This window comes from Channa argus, unplaced genomic scaffold (genome assembly GCF_033026475.1).
Source record: "Channa argus isolate prfri unplaced genomic scaffold, Channa argus male v1.0 Contig013, whole genome shotgun sequence".
NCBI lineage: Eukaryota > Metazoa > Chordata > Actinopteri > Anabantiformes > Channidae > Channa > Channa argus.
The window spans coordinates 350,001-367,569 of record NW_027125232.1 but is presented as its reverse complement, the minus strand read 5'-3'; the positions used below and the strand labels follow the sequence as shown (position 1 = coordinate 367,569).

The following is a 17,569-nucleotide window of genomic DNA, read 5'->3' as shown; positions in this document are numbered from 1 at the left end:
TATGGGCCCAGCACGCTTCCGCTGCGCCACTCTGCTGTCAACCACCCCAGATGGGATTTGAACCCACAATCACTGGCTTAGGAGGCCAGTGCCTTATCCATTAGGCCACTGGGGCATCTCAAACACCTTTACTCATCAGTTCTTCCACCAAACAGTTGCTTCCTATACAGAGCATAATGTGAGACATGCCATGTTGGCTTTGGGTAACACAATAATGGCCCCAAATGCAGTAGATATTGTGAGTAGAAGGGAAATTTTTAAAAGTGCAAAGAAAAAGATGTGAAACACATAGAAACTAGTTTCCAATGCTGATATGAAACTGGCATTGTACCCCAGATTGGACTCGAACCCTTTGGGTAACACAATAATGACAATAAAAGCAGTTAGTATAGTAAGATGGAGGAAAGCATTTGAAAGAGCAGAGAAAAGAATGTGATATATATAATAATTGCATTCCCAAGCTGATATGCATCTGGAATTGTACAGTAGGTGAATATGTACTTTCTGTATCTGGTTCACTTTACTAAAATGTTGTAAAAGCCCTAAGTCAGCTTACAAAACACAGTTAGCAGAGGATAGTTTCGAACCGTCGACCTTTGGGTTATGGGCCCAGCACGCTTCCGCTGCGCCACTCTGCTGTCAACCACTCCAGATGGGACTCGAACCCTTTGGTTAACACAATAATGACAATAAAAGCAGTTAGTATAGTAAGATGGAGGAAAGCATTTGAAAGAGCAGAGAAAAGAATGTGAAATATACAAAAATTGCATTCCCAAGCTCATATGCATCTGGAATTGTACAGTAGGTGAATATGTACTTTCTGTATCTGGTTCACTTTACTAAAAGGTTGTAAAGGTCCTAAGTCAGCTTACAAAACACAGTTAGCAGAGGATGGTTTCGATCCATCGACCTCTGGGTTATGGGCCCAGCACGCTTCCGCTGCGCCACTCTGCTTTGAACCAAACCAGATTGGACTCGAACCCTTTGGGTAATACAACTGCTCATACTGAACCAAAACCCAAAACTTTCAAATGTGGATTATTAAATATCAGATCTCTCTCTTCTAAATCTTTGTTAGTAAATGACTTGATAAATGATCATCAAATTGGTTTATTTTGTCTCACTGAAACGTGGTTGCAGCAGGAAGAATATGTCAGTTTAAATGAGTCAACCCCCCAAAGTCATATTAATTATCATGTTCCTAGATGCACAGGCCGAGGTGGAGGAGTAGCAGCAATATTTCACTCTAGCTTATCAATAATTCCTAGACCTAAACATAGTTATACCTCATTTGAGAGTCTTACTCTTAGCCTTTCACACCCAAACTGGAAAACTCAAAAACCACTATTATTGGATATCGTGTACCGTCCTCCAGTCCCTTATTCAGAGTTTTTGATTGAATTTTCTGATTTTCTATCTGATTTAGTGCTTAGTACAGATAAAGTCATTATAGTGGGTGACTTTAACATTCATGTAGATGCTGACAGTAACTGTCTGAGCACTGCGTTTAATTCATTATTAGATTCAATTGGTTTTTCCCAAAATGTAAATAAACCCACTCATTGTTTTAGTCACACGTTAGACCTTGTCCTTACATATGGCATTGAAACTGATAATTTAATAGTATTTCCTCATAATTCTCTTCTGTCTGACCATTTTCTAATAACATTTGAATTTACAATAACGGACTATACAGCAGTTAGGAAAAAATTCCACTACAGCAGTTGTTTATCTGAAAATGCTGTGAATACATTTAAAGAAATTATTTCTTCATCTTTTTCACCACCATGTGTCAATACTATGGTGAGTAGCCATCTTACTCCTGTGCAAATTGATTATTTAGTTGACGATTCTGCCGCCTCACTGCGTAGGATACTAGATACAGTTGCCCCTTTGAAATAGAAGGCAGTGAATCAGAGGAGCCGACCTCCATGGTACAATTCACAAATGCACAGCTTAAAGCAGGCAACACGAAAGTTAGAGAGGAAGTGGCGTTCCACTAATTTAGAAGAATCCCGGTTAGCCTGGAAAAACAGTTTAAAAACATACAAAAAAGCTCTCCGTGATGCCAGAACAGCATATTATTCCGCATTAATAGAGGAAAACAAGAACAACCCCCGGTTTCTGTTCAGCACTGTAGCCAGGCTGACTAAGAGCCATAGTTCTGTTGAGCCTAGTATTCCCTTAACTTTGAGCAGCAATGACTTTATGACTTTCTTTACTAGTAAAATTGTAGCCATTAGGGAAAAGATTCACCAGATCCTCCCTACAAATATTACGGCTAGATCTTCATGTACAACAGCTATAGAATCCTCAATAAGGCCCCAATCCATCTTAGACTGCTTTTCACCCATAGATCTCACTGAGCTAAGTTCAACTACCGCCTCCTCAAAACTAACAACATGTCTTTTAGACCCTGTTCCAACCAAATTGCTTAAAGATGTTCTACCTTTAATAGACACTTTCATATTAGATTTGATTAACCTATCTTTAGAAACTGGCTATGTACCAAAGGCCTATAAAGTTGCTGTAATCAAACCATTACTTAAAAAACCTTGTCTTGATCCAGGGGATTTAGCCAACTATAGACCAATATCAAATCTCCCGTTTATTTCTAAAATCCTTGAAAAAGTAGTTGCAAAACAATTATGTGATCACCTTTACAGGAATAATTTGTATGAAGACTTTCAGTCAGGATTTAGAGCTCATCACAGTACAGAAACAGCACTGGTAAAAGTCTCCAATGATCTTCTCCTGGCTTCAGATAATGGACTTGTGTCTGTACTCGTCTTACTAGACCTTAGTGCCGCATTTGACACCATTGACCACAACATTTTATTACAGAGACTAGAACATGGATTTGGGATTAAAGGAACCACATTACATTGGTTTAAATCTTATCTGTCAGACAGATTCCAACTTGTTCATGTTAATGATGACTCTTCTTTATGCACCAAAGTCAGCTATGGAGTTCCACAGGGCTCTGTGTTAGGACCAATACTTTTTAATCTCTACATGTCACCTTTAGGCAAAATCATTAGGAAACATTCCATAAACTTCCACTGATATGCAGATGATACCCAGCTCTATTTATCTGTGAAACCAGAAGATACTAACCAATTAGTCAAATTTGAAGCATGTCTAAAAGACATAAAGAACTGGATGTCCTACAATTTCCTACTTCTAAATTCAGACAAAACTGAAATCATCCTCTTTGGGCCTAAAAACATGAGAAATATGCTGTCTAACAATATAGTTACTCTAGATGACATAACTTTGGCCTCTAGTACTACGGTGAGGAACCTAGGAGTTATCTTTGACCAAGATTTGGCGTTTACGTCACATAAAAGACAAATGTCTAGAACAGCCTTCTTCCACCTACGGAACATTGCTAAAATTAGAAGCATCCTGTCTCAAAGTGATGCCGAAAAACTTGTCCATGCATTTGTTACTTCTAGGTTGGACTACTGTAATTCCCTACTTCTGGGGTGTCCTAATAACTCTCTAAAAAGCCTTCAATTAATCCAAAATGCTGCAGCAAGAGTGCTGACTGGATTAGGAAAGAGAGATCATATTTCACCTTCACTAGCTTCTCTTCATTGGCTTCCCATAAAATCTAGAATAGAGTTCAAAACCCTCCTCCTTACATACAAAGCTCTTAATGGTCAAGCTCCATCATATTTAAAAGATCTCATAGTCCTGTATCGCCCAATTAGACCACTTCGATCCCAAAATACTGGCCTACTTGTGGTTCCCAGAGTTTGCAAAAGTAGAATGGGAGGCAGAGCCTTTAGCTATCAAGCTCCTCTCCTGTGGAACCAGCTTCCAATCCAAATTCGTGGAGCAGACACCCTCTCTACTTTTAAGACTAGGCTTAAAACTTTCCTTTTTGATAAAGCTTATAGTTAAAAATCCTCACTCAACGCCAGTGCCTTATCCATTAGGCCACTGGGGCATCTCAAACACCTTTACTCATCAGTTCTTCCACCAAACAGTTGCTTCCTAGACAGAGCATAATGTGAGACATGCCATGTTGGCTTTGGGTAACACAATAATGGCCCCAAATGCAGTAGATATAGTGAGTAGAAGGGAAATTTTTAAAAGTGCAAAGAAAAAGATGTGAAACACGTAGAAACTAGATTGCCATGCTGATATGAAACTGGCATTGTACCCCAGATTGGACTCGAACCCTTTGGGTAGCACAATAATGACAATAAAAGCAGTTAGTATAGTAAGATGGAGGAAAGCATTTGAAAGAGCAGAGAAAAGAATGTGAAATATACAATAATTGCATTCCCAAGCTGATATGCATCTGGAATTGTATAGTAGGTGAATATGTACTTTCTGTATCTGGTTCACTTTACTAAGAGGTTGTAAAGGCCCTAAGTCAGCTTACAAAACACAGTTAGCAGAGGATGGTTTTGATCCATCAACCTCTGGGTTATGGGCCCAGCACGCTTCCGCTGCGCCACTCTGCTGTCAACCACCCCAGATGGTACTCGAACCCTTTGGGTAACACAATAATGACAATAAAAGCAGTTAGTATAGTAAGATGGAGGAAAGCATTTGAAAGAGCAGAGAAAAGAATGTGAAATATACAAAAATTGCATTCCCAAGCTGATATGCATCTGGAATTGTACAGTAGGTGAATATGTACTTTCTGTATCTGGTTCACTTTACTAAAAAGTTGTAAAGGCCCTAAGTCAGCTTACAAAACACAGGTAGCAGAGGATGGTTTCGATCCATCGACCTCTGGGTTATGGGCCCAGCACGCTTCCGCTGCGCCACTCTGCTGTCAACCACCCCAGATGGGATTTGAACCCACAATCACTGGCTTAGGAGGCCAGTGCCTTATCCATTAGGCCACTGGGGCATCTCAAACACCTTTACTCATCAGTTCTTCCACCAAACAGTTGCTTCCTATACAGAGCATAATGTGAGACATGCCATGTTGGCTTTGGGTAACACAATAATGGCCCCAAATGCAGTAGATATTGTGAGTAGAAGGGAAATTTTTAAAAGTGCAAAGAAAAAGATGTGAAACACATAGAAACTAGTTTCCAATGCTGATATGAAACTGGCATTGTACCCCAGATTGGACTCGAACCCTTTGGGTAACACAATAATGACAATAAAAGCAGTTAGTATAGTAAGATGGAGGAAAGCATTTGAAAGAGCAGAGAAAAGAATGTGATATATATAATAATTGCATTCCCAAGCTGATATGCATCTGGAATTGTACAGTAGGTGAATATGTACTTTCTGTATCTGGTTCACTTTACTAAAATGTTGTAAAAGCCCTAAGTCAGCTTACAAAACACAGTTAGCAGAGGATAGTTTCGAACCGTCGACCTTTGGGTTATGGGCCCAGCACGCTTCCGCTGCGCCACTCTGCTGTCAACCACTCCAGATGGGACTCGAACCCTTTGGTTAACACAATAATGACAATAAAAGCAGTTAGTATAGTAAGATGGAGGAAAGCATTTGAAAGAGCAGAGAAAAGAATGTGAAATATACAAAAATTGCATTCCCAAGCTCATATGCATCTGGAATTGTACAGTAGGTGAATATGTACTTTCTGTATCTGGTTCACTTTACTAAAAGGTTGTAAAGGCCCTAAGTCAGCTTACAAAACACAGTTAGCAGAGGATGGTTTCGATCCATCGACCTCTGGGTTATGGGCCCAGCACGCTTCCGCTGCGCCACTCTGCTTTGAACCAAACCAGATTGGACTCGAACCCTTTGGGTAATACAACTGCTCATACTGAACCAAAACCCAAAACTTTCAAATGTGGATTATTAAATATCAGATCTCTCTCTTCTAAATCTTTGTTAGTAAATGACTTGATAAATGATCATCAAATTGGTTTATTTTGTCTCACTGAAACGTGGTTGCAGCAGGAAGAATATGTCAGTTTAAATGAGTCAACCCCCCAAAGTCATATTAATTATCATGTTCCTAGATGCACAGGCCGAGGTGGAGGAGTAGCAGCAATATTTCACTCTAGCTTATCAATAATTCCTAGACCTAAACATAGTTATACCTCATTTGAGAGTCTTACTCTTAGCCTTTCACACCCAAACTGGAAAACTCAAAAACCACTATTATTGGATATCGTGTACCGTCCTCCAGTCCCTTATTCAGAGTTTTTGATTGAATTTTCTGATTTTCTATCTGATTTAGTGCTTAGTACAGATAAAGTCATTATAGTGGGTGACTTTAACATTCATGTAGATGCTGACAGTAACTGTCTGAGCACTGCGTTTAATTCATTATTAGATTCAATTGGTTTTTCCCAAAATGTAAATAAACCCACTCATTGTTTTAGTCACACGTTAGACCTTGTCCTTACATATGGCATTGAAACTGATAATTTAATAGTATTTCCTCATAATTCTCTTCTGTCTGACCATTTTCTAATAACATTTGAATTTACAATAACGGACTATACAGCAGTTAGGAAAAAATTCCACTACAGCAGTTGTTTATCTGAAAATGCTGTGAATACATTTAAAGAAATTATTTCTTCATCTTTTTCACCACCATGTGTCAATACTATGGTGAGTAGCCATCTTACTCCTGTGCAAATTGATTATTTAGTTGACGATTCTGCCGCCTCACTGCGTAGGATACTAGATACAGTTGCCCCTTTGAAATAGAAGGCAGTGAATCAGAGGAGCCGACCTCCATGGTACAATTCACAAATGCACAGCTTAAAGCAGGCAACACGAAAGTTAGAGAGGAAGTGGCGTTCCACTAATTTAGAAGAATCCCGGTTAGCCTGGAAAAACAGTTTAAAAACATACAAAAAAGCTCTCCGTGATGCCAGAACAGCATATTATTCCGCATTAATAGAGGAAAACAAGAACAACCCCCGGTTTCTGTTCAGCACTGTAGCCAGGCTGACTAAGAGCCATAGTTCTGTTGAGCCTAGTATTCCCTTAACTTTGAGCAGCAATGACTTTATGACTTTCTTTACTAGTAAAATTGTAGCCATTAGGGAAAAGATTCACCAGATCCTCCCTACAAATATTACGGCTAGATCTTCATGTACAACAGCTATAGAATCCTCAATAAGGCCCCAATCCATCTTAGACTGCTTTTCACCCATAGATCTCACTGAGCTAAGTTCAACTACCGCCTCCTCAAAACTAACAACATGTCTTTTAGACCCTGTTCCAACCAAATTGCTTAAAGATGTTCTACCTTTAATAGACACTTTCATATTAGATTTGATTAACCTATCTTTAGAAACTGGCTATGTACCAAAGGCCTATAAAGTTGCTGTAATCAAACCATTACTTAAAAAACCTTGTCTTGATCCAGGGGATTTAGCCAACTATAGACCAATATCAAATCTCCCGTTTATTTCTAAAATCCTTGAAAAAGTAGTTGCAAAACAATTATGTGATCACCTTTACAGGAATAATTTGTATGAAGACTTTCAGTCAGGATTTAGAGCTCATCACAGTACAGAAACAGCACTGGTAAAAGTCTCCAATGATCTTCTCCTGGCTTCAGATAATGGACTTGTGTCTGTACTCGTCTTACTAGACCTTAGTGCCGCATTTGACACCATTGACCACAACATTTTATTACAGAGACTAGAACATGGATTTGGGATTAAAGGAACCACATTACATTGGTTTAAATCTTATCTGTCAGACAGATTCCAACTTGTTCATGTTAATGATGACTCTTCTTTATGCACCAAAGTCAGCTATGGAGTTCCACAGGGCTCTGTGTTAGGACCAATACTTTTTAATCTCTACATGTCACCTTTAGGCAAAATCATTAGGAAACATTCCATAAACTTCCACTGATATGCAGATGATACCCAGCTCTATTTATCTGTGAAACCAGAAGATACTAACCAATTAGTCAAATTTGAAGCATGTCTAAAAGACATAAAGAACTGGATGTCCTACAATTTCCTACTTCTAAATTCAGACAAAACTGAAATCATCCTCTTTGGGCCTAAAAACATGAGAAATATGCTGTCTAACAATATAGTTACTCTAGATGACATAACTTTGGCCTCTAGTACTACGGTGAGGAACCTAGGAGTTATCTTTGACCAAGATTTGGCGTTTACGTCACATAAAAGACAAATGTCTAGAACAGCCTTCTTCCACCTACGGAACATTGCTAAAATTAGAAGCATCCTGTCTCAAAGTGATGCCGAAAAACTTGTCCATGCATTTGTTACTTCTAGGTTGGACTACTGTAATTCCCTACTTCTGGGGTGTCCTAATAACTCTCTAAAAAGCCTTCAATTAATCCAAAATGCTGCAGCAAGAGTGCTGACTGGATTAGGAAAGAGAGATCATATTTCACCTTCACTAGCTTCTCTTCATTGGCTTCCCATAAAATCTAGAATAGAGTTCAAAACCCTCCTCCTTACATACAAAGCTCTTAATGGTCAAGCTCCATCATATTTAATAGATCTCATAGTCCTGTATCGCCCAATTAGACCACTTCGATCCCAAAATACTGGCCTACTTGTGGTTCCCAGAGTTTGCAAAAGTAGAATGGGAGGCAGAGCCCTTAGCTATCAAGCTCCTCTCCTGTGGAACCAGCTTCCAATCCAAATTCGGGGAGCAGACACCCTCTCTACTTTTAAGACTAGGCTTAAAACTTTCCTTTTTGATAAAGCTTATAGTTAAAAATCCTCACTCAACGCCAGTGCCTTATCCATTAGGCCACTGGGGCATCTCAAACACCTTTACTCATCAGTTCTTCCACCAAACAGTTGCTTCCTAGACAGAGCATAATGTGAGACATGCCATGTTGGCTTTGGGTAACACAATAATGGCCCCAAATGCAGTAGATATAGTGAGTAGAAGGGAAATTTTTAAAAGTGCAAAGAAAAAGATGTGAAACACGTAGAAACTAGATTGCCATGCTGATATGAAACTGGCATTGTACCCCAGATTGGACTCGAACCCTTTGGGTAGCACAATAATGACAATAAAAGCAGTTAGTATAGTAAGATGGAGGAAAGCATTTGAAAGAGCAGAGAAAAGAATGTGAAATATACAATAATTGCATTCCCAAGCGGATATGCATCTGGAATTGTACAGTAGGTGAATATGTACTTTCTGTATCTGGTTCACTTTACTAAGAGGTTGTAAAGGCCCTAAGTCAGCTTACAAAACACAGTTAGCAGAGGATGGTTTCGATCCATCGACCTCTGGGTTTTGGGCCCAGCACGCTTCCGCTGCGCCACTCTGCTTTCACCCACACCAGATTGGAGTCGAACCCTTTGGGTAACACAATAATGACAATAAAAGCAGTTAGTATAGTAAGATGGAGGAAAGCATTTGAAAGAGCAGAGAAAAGAATGTGAAATATACAAAAATTGCATTCCCAAGCTGATATGCATCTGGAATTGTACAGTAGGCGAATATGTATTTTCTGTATCTGGTTCACTTTACTAAAAGGTTGTAAAGGCCCTAAGTCAGCTTACAAAACACAGTTAGCAGAGGATGGTTTCGATCCATCGACCTCTGGGTTATGGGCCCAGCACGCTTCCGCTGCGCCACTCTGCTTTCAACCACGCCAGATTGGACTCGAACCCTTTGGGTAACACAATAATGACAATAAAAGCAGTTAGTATAGTAAGATGGAGGAAAGCATTTGAAAGAGCAGAGAAAAGAATGTGAAATATACAAAAATTGCATTCCCAAGCTGATATGCATCTGGAATATTACAGTAGGTGAATATGTACTTTCTGTATCTGGATCACTTTACTTAAAGGTTGTAAAGGCCCTAAGTCAGCTTACAAAACACAGTTAGCAAAGGATGGTTTCAATCTATTGACCTCTGGGTTATGGGCCCAGCACGCTTCTGCTGCGCCACTCTGCTGTCAACCACCCCAGATGGGACTCGAACCCACAATCCCTGGCTTAGGAGGCCAGTGCATTATCCATTAGGCCACTGGGGCATCACAAACACCTTTACTCCTCAGTTCTTCCAACTAACAGTTGCTTCCTATATAGAGCATAATGTGAGACATGCCATGTTGGCTTTGGGTAACACAGTAATGGCCCCAAATGCAGTAGATATAGTGAGTAGAAGGGAAAAGATGTGAAATACGTAGAAACTAGATTGCCATGCTGAGATGAAACTGGCATTGTACACCAGATTGGACTCGAACCCTTTGGGTAACACAATAATGACAATAAAAGCAGTTAGTATAGTAAGATGGACGAAAGCATTTGAAAGAGCAGAGAAAGGAATTTGAAATATACAAAAATTGCATTCCCAAGCTGATATGCATCTGGAATTGTACAGTAGATGAATATGTACTGTCTGTATCTGGTTCATTTTACTAAGACATTGTAAAGGCTCTAAATCACTTTACAAAACACAGTTAGCAGAGGATGGATTCGATCCATCGACCTCTGGGTTATGGGCCCAGCACACTTCTGCTGCGCCACTCTGCTTTCAACCAAACCAGATTGGACTCGAACCCTTTGGGTAACACAATAATGACAATAAAAGCAGTTAGTATAGTAAGATTGAGGAAAGCATTTGAAAGAGCAGAGAAAAGAATGTGAAATATACAAAAATTGCATTCCCAAGCTGATATGCATCTGGAATTGTACAGTAGGTGAATATGTACATTCTGTATCTGGTTCACTTTACTAAAAAGTTGCAAAGGCCCTAAGTCAGCTTACAAAACACAGTTAGCAGAGGATGGTTTCGATCCATCGACCTCTGGGTTATGGGCCCAGCACGCTTCCGCTGCGCCACTCTGCTGTCAACCACCCCAGATGGGACTTGAACCCACAATCCCTGGCTTAGGAGGCCAGTGCCTTATCCATTAGGCCACTGGGGCCTCTCAAACACCTTTACTCATCAGTTCTTCCACCAAACAGTTGCTTCCTATACAGAGCATAATGTGAGACATGCCATGTTGGCTTTGGGTAACACAATAATGGCCCCAAATGCAGTAGATATTGTGAGTAGAAGGGAAATTTTTAAAAGTGCAAAGAAAAAGATGTGAAACACATAGAAACTAGTTTCCAATGCTGATATGAAACTGGCATTGTACCCCAGATTGGACTCGAACCCTTTGGGTAACACAATAATGACAATAAAAGCAGTTAGTATAGTAAGATGGAGGAAAGCATTTGAAAGAGCAGAGAAAAGAATGTGAAATATACAATAATTGCATTCCCAAGCTGATATGCATCTGGAATTGTACAGTAGGTGAATATGTACTTTCTGTATCTGGTTCACTTTACTAAAATGTTGTAAAAGCCCTAAGTCAGCTTACAAAACACAGTTAGCAGAGGATAGTTTCGAACCGTCGACCTTTGGGTTATGGGCCCAGCACGCTTCCGCTGCGCCACTCTGCTGTCAACCACTCCAGATGGGACTCGAACCCTTTGGGTAACACAATAATGACAATAAAAGCAGTTAGTATAGTAAGATGGAGGAAAGCATTTGAAAGAGCAGAGAAAAGAATGTGAAATATACAAAAATTGCATTCCCAAGCTGATATGCATCTGGAATTGTACAGTAGGCGAATATGTATTTTCTGTATCTGGTTCACTTTACTAAAAGGTTGTAAAGGCCCTAAGTCAGCTTACAAAACACAGTTAGCAGAGGATGGTTTCGATCCATCGACCTCTGGGTTATGGGCCCAGCACGCTTCCGCTGCGCCACTCTGCTTTCAACCACGCCAGATTGGACTCGAACCCTTTGGGTAACACAATAATGACAATAAAAGCAGTTAGTATAGTAAGATGGAGGAAAGCATTTGAAAGAGCAGAGAAAAGAATGTGAAATATACAAAAATTGCATTCCCAAGCTGATATGCATCTGGAATATTACAGTAGGTGAATATGTACTTTCTGTATCTGGATCACTTTACTTAAAGGTTGTAAAGGCCCTAAGTCAGCTTACAAAACACAGTTAGCAAAGGATGGTTTCAATCTATTGACCTCTGGGTTATGGGCCCAGCACGCTTCTGCTGCGCCACTCTGCTGTCAACCACCCCAGATGGGACTCGAACCCACAATCCCTGGCTTAGGAGGCCAGTGCATTATCCATTAGGCCACTGGGGCATCACAAACACCTTTACTCCTCAGTTCTTCCAACTAACAGTTGCTTCCTATATAGAGCATAATGTGAGACATGCCATGTTGGCTTTGGGTAACACAGTAATGGCCCCAAATGCAGTAGATATAGTGAGTAGAAGGGAAAAGATGTGAAATACGTAGAAACTAGATTGCCATGCTGAGATGAAACTGGCATTGTACACCAGATTGGACTCGAACCCTTTGGGTAACACAATAATGACAATAAAAGCAGTTAGTATAGTAAGATGGACGAAAGCATTTGAAAGAGCAGAGAAAGGAATTTGAAATATACAAAAATTGCATTCCCAAGCTGATATGCATCTGGAATTGTACAGTAGATGAATATGTACTGTCTGTATCTGGTTCATTTTACTAAGACATTGTAAAGGCTCTAAATCACTTTACAAAACACAGTTAGCAGAGGATGGATTCGATCCATCGACCTCTGGGTTATGGGCCCAGCACACTTCTGCTGCGCCACTCTGCTTTCAACCAAACCAGATTGGACTCGAACCCTTTGGGTAACACAATAATGACAATAAAAGCAGTTAGTATAGTAAGATTGAGGAAAGCATTTGAAAGAGCAGAGAAAAGAATGTGAAATATACAAAAATTGCATTCCCAAGCTGATATGCATCTGGAATTGTACAGTAGGTGAATATGTACATTCTGTATCTGGTTCACTTTACTAAAAAGTTGCAAAGGCCCTAAGTCAGCTTACAAAACACAGTTAGCAGAGGATGGTTTCGATCCATCGACCTCTGGGTTATGGGCCCAGCACGCTTCCGCTGCGCCACTCTGCTGTCAACCACCCCAGATGGGACTTGAACCCACAATCCCTGGCTTAGGAGGCCAGTGCCTTATCCATTAGGCCACTGGGGCCTCTCAAACACCTTTACTCATCAGTTCTTCCACCAAACAGTTGCTTCCTAGACAGAGCATAATGTGAGACATGCCATGTTGGCTTTGGGTAACACAATAATGGCCCCAAATGCAGTAGATATAGTGAGTAGAAGGGAAATTTTTAAAAGTGCAAAGAAAAAGATGTGAAACACGTAGAAACTAGATTGCCATGCTGATATGAAACTGGCATTGTACCCCAGATTGGACTCGAACCCTTTGGGTAGCACAATAATGACAATAAAAGCAGTTAGTATAGTAAGATGGAGGAAAGCATTTGAAAGAGCAGAGAAAAGAATGTGAAATATACAATAATTGCATTCCCAAGCTGATATGCATCTGGAATTGTATAGTAGGTGAATATGTACTTTCTGTATCTGGTTCACTTTACTAAGAGGTTGTAAAGGCCCTAAGTCAGCTTACAAAACACAGTTAGCAGAGGATGGTTTTGATCCATCAACCTCTGGGTTATGGGCCCAGCACGCTTCCGCTGCGCCACTCTGCTGTCAACCACCCCAGATGGTACTCGAACCCTTTGGGTAACACAATAATGACAATAAAAGCAGTTAGTATAGTAAGATGGAGGAAAGCATTTGAAAGAGCAGAGAAAAGAATGTGAAATATACAAAAATTGCATTCCCAAGCTCATATGCATCTGGAATTGTACAGTAGGTGAATATGTACTTTCTGTATCTGGTTCACTTTACTAAAAGGTTGTAAAGGCCCTAAGTCAGCTTACAAAACACAATTAGCAGAGGATGGTTTCGATCCATCGACCTCTGGGTTATGGGCCCAGCACGCTTCCGCTGCGCCACTCTGCTTTGAACCAAACCAGATTGGACTCGAACCCTTTGGGTAATACAACTGCTCATACTGAACCAAAACCCAAAACTTTCAAATGTGGATTATTAAATATCAGATCTCTCTCTTCTAAATCTTTGTTAGTAAATGACTTGATAAATGATCATCAAATTGGTTTATTTTGTCTCACTGAAACGTGGTTGCAGCAGGAAGAATATGTCAGTTTAAATGAGTCAACCCCCCAAAGTCATATTAATTATCATGTTCCTAGATGCACAGGCCGAGGTGGAGGAGTAGCAGCAATATTTCACTCTAGCTTATCAATAATTCCTAGACCTAAACATAGTTATACCTCATTTGAGAGTCTTACTCTTAGCCTTTCACACCCAAACTGGAAAACTCAAAAACCACTATTATTGGATATCGTGTACCGTCCTCCAGTCCCTTATTCAGAGTTTTTGATTGAATTTTCTGATTTTCTATCTGATTTAGTGCTTAGTACAGATAAAGTCATTATAGTGGGTGACTTTAACATTCATGTAGATGCTGACAGTAACTGTCTGAGCACTGCGTTTAATTCATTATTAGATTCAATTGGTTTTTCCCAAAATGTAAATAAACCCACTCATTGTTTTAGTCACACGTTAGACCTTGTCCTTACATATGGCATTGAAACTGATAATTTAATAGTATTTCCTCATAATTCTCTTCTGTCTGACCATTTTCTAATAACATTTGAATTTACAATAACGGACTATACAGCAGTTAGGAAAAAATTCCACTACAGCAGTTGTTTATCTGAAAATGCTGTGAATACATTTAAAGAAATTATTTCTTCATCTTTTTCACCACCATGTGTCAATACTATGGTGAGTAGCCATCTTACTCCTGTGCAAATTGATTATTTAGTTGACGATTCTGCCGCCTCACTGCGTAGGATACTAGATACAGTTGCCCCTTTGAAATAGAAGGCAGTGAATCAGAGGAGCCGACCTCCATGGTACAATTCACAAATGCACAGCTTAAAGCAGGCAACACGAAAGTTAGAGAGGAAGTGGCGTTCCACTAATTTAGAAGAATCCCGGTTAGCCTGGAAAAACAGTTTAAAAACATACAAAAAAGCTCTCCGTGATGCCAGAACAGCATATTATTCCGCATTAATAGAGGAAAACAAGAACAACCCCCGGTTTCTGTTCAGCACTGTAGCCAGGCTGACTAAGAGCCATAGTTCTGTTGAGCCTAGTATTCCCTTAACTTTGAGCAGCAATGACTTTATGACTTTCTTTACTAGTAAAATTGTAGCCATTAGGGAAAAGATTCACCAGATCCTCCCTACAAATATTACGGCTAGATCTTCATGTACAACAGCTATAGAATCCTCAATAAGGCCCCAATCCATCTTAGACTGCTTTTCACCCATAGATCTCACTGAGCTAAGTTCAACTACCGCCTCCTCAAAACTAACAACATGTCTTTTAGACCCTGTTCCAACCAAATTGCTTAAAGATGTTCTACCTTTAATAGACACTTTCATATTAGATTTGATTAACCTATCTTTAGAAACTGGCTATGTACCAAAGGCCTATAAAGTTGCTGTAATCAAACCATTACTTAAAAAACCTTGTCTTGATCCAGGGGATTTAGCCAACTATAGACCAATATCAAATCTCCCGTTTATTTCTAAAATCCTTGAAAAAGTAGTTGCAAAACAATTATGTGATCACCTTTACAGGAATAATTTGTATGAAGACTTTCAGTCAGGATTTAGAGCTCATCACAGTACAGAAACAGCACTGGTAAAAGTCTCCAATGATCTTCTCCTGGCTTCAGATAATGGACTTGTGTCTGTACTCGTCTTACTAGACCTTAGTGCCGCATTTGACACCATTGACCACAACATTTTATTACAGAGACTAGAACATGGATTTGGGATTAAAGGAACCACATTACATTGGTTTAAATCTTATCTGTCAGACAGATTCCAACTTGTTCATGTTAATGATGACTCTTCTTTATGCACCAAAGTCAGCTATGGAGTTCCACAGGGCTCTGTGTTAGGACCAATACTTTTTAATCTCTACATGTCACCTTTAGGCAAAATCATTAGGAAACATTCCATAAACTTCCACTGATATGCAGATGATACCCAGCTCTATTTATCTGTGAAACCAGAAGATACTAACCAATTAGTCAAATTTGAAGCATGTCTAAAAGACATAAAGAACTGGATGTCCTACAATTTCCTACTTCTAAATTCAGACAAAACTGAAATCATCCTCTTTGGGCCTAAAAACATGAGAAATATGCTGTCTAACAATATAGTTACTCTAGATGACATAACTTTGGCCTCTAGTACTACGGTGAGGAACCTAGGAGTTATCTTTGACCAAGATTTGGCGTTTACGTCACATAAAAGACAAATGTCTAGAACAGCCTTCTTCCACCTACGGAACATTGCTAAAATTAGAAGCATCCTGTCTCAAAGTGATGCCGAAAAACTTGTCCATGCATTTGTTACTTCTAGGTTGGACTACTGTAATTCCCTACTTCTGGGGTGTCCTAATAACTCTCTAAAAAGCCTTCAATTAATCCAAAATGCTGCAGCAAGAGTGCTGACTGGATTAGGAAAGAGAGATCATATTTCACCTTCACTAGCTTCTCTTCATTGGCTTCCCATAAAATCTAGAATAGAGTTCAAAACCCTCCTCCTTACATACAAAGCTCTTAATGGTCAAGCTCCATCATATTTAATAGATCTCATAGTCCTGTATCGCCCAATTAGACCACTTCGATCCCAAAATACTGGCCTACTTGTGGTTCCCAGAGTTTGCAAAAGTAGAATGGGAGGCAGAGCCCTTAGCTATCAAGCTCCTCTCCTGTGGAACCAGCTTCCAATCCAAATTCGGGGAGCAGACACCCTCTCTACTTTTAAGACTAGGCTTAAAACTTTCCTTTTTGATAAAGCTTATAGTTAAAAATCCTCACTCAACGCCAGTGCCTTATCCATTAGGCCACTGGGGCATCTCAAACACCTTTACTCATCAGTTCTTCCACCAAACAGTTGCTTCCTAGACAGAGCATAATGTGAGACATGCCATGTTGGCTTTGGGTAACACAATAATGGCCCCAAATGCAGTAGATATAGTGAGTAGAAGGGAAATTTTTAAAAGTGCAAAGAAAAAGATTTGAAACACGTAGAAACTAGATTGCCATGCTGATATGAAACTGGCATTGTACCCCAGATTGGACTCGAACCCTTTGGGTAGCACAATAATGACAATAAAAGCAGTTAGTATAGTAAGATGGAGGAAAGCATTTGAAAGAGCAGAGAAAAGAATGTGAAATATACAATAATTGCATTCCCAAGCGGATATGCATCTGGAATGTTACAGTAGGTGAATATGTACTTTCTGTATCTGGTTCACTTTACTAAGAGGTTGTAAAGGCCCTAAGTCAGCTTACAAAACACAGTTAGCAGAGGATGGTTTCGATCCATCAACCTCTGGGTTTTGGGCCCAGCACGCTTCCGCTGCGCCACTCTGCTTTCAACCACACCAGATTGGAGTCGAACCCTTTGGGTAACACAATAATGACAATAAAAGCAGTTAGTATAGTAAGATGGAGGAAAGCATTTGAAAGAGCAGAGAAAAGAATGTGAAATATACAAAAATTGCATTCCCAAGCTGATATGCATCTGGAATTGTACAGTAGGCGAATATGTATTTTCTGTATCTGGTTCACTTTACTAAAAGGTTGTAAAGGCCCTAAGTCAGCT

General features: G+C 39.8%; 5 non-coding genes across 5 annotated transcripts; all 5 read right to left on the bottom strand.

The window, feature by feature from the left end:
- Window positions 1-42: 42 nt before the first annotated feature.
- On the bottom strand, window positions 43-115 carry trnar-ccu (transfer RNA arginine (anticodon CCU)). The gene has a single exon. It is a non-coding gene; the product is annotated as a tRNA-Arg (tRNA).
- Window positions 116-4,800: 4,685 nt separating this feature from the next.
- On the bottom strand, window positions 4,801-4,873 carry trnar-ccu (transfer RNA arginine (anticodon CCU)). The gene has a single exon. It is a non-coding gene; the product is annotated as a tRNA-Arg (tRNA).
- Window positions 4,874-9,164: 4,291 nt separating this feature from the next.
- On the bottom strand, window positions 9,165-9,236 carry trnal-caa (transfer RNA leucine (anticodon CAA)). The gene has a single exon. It is a non-coding gene; the product is annotated as a tRNA-Leu (tRNA).
- Window positions 9,237-10,771: 1,535 nt separating this feature from the next.
- trnar-ccu (transfer RNA arginine (anticodon CCU)) lies at window positions 10,772-10,844 on the bottom strand. The gene has a single exon. It is a non-coding gene; the product is annotated as a tRNA-Arg (tRNA).
- A 2,058-nt stretch (window positions 10,845-12,902) lies between these two features.
- On the bottom strand, window positions 12,903-12,975 carry trnar-ccu (transfer RNA arginine (anticodon CCU)). The gene has a single exon. It is a non-coding gene; the product is annotated as a tRNA-Arg (tRNA).
- Window positions 12,976-17,569: the final 4,594 nt, after the last annotated feature.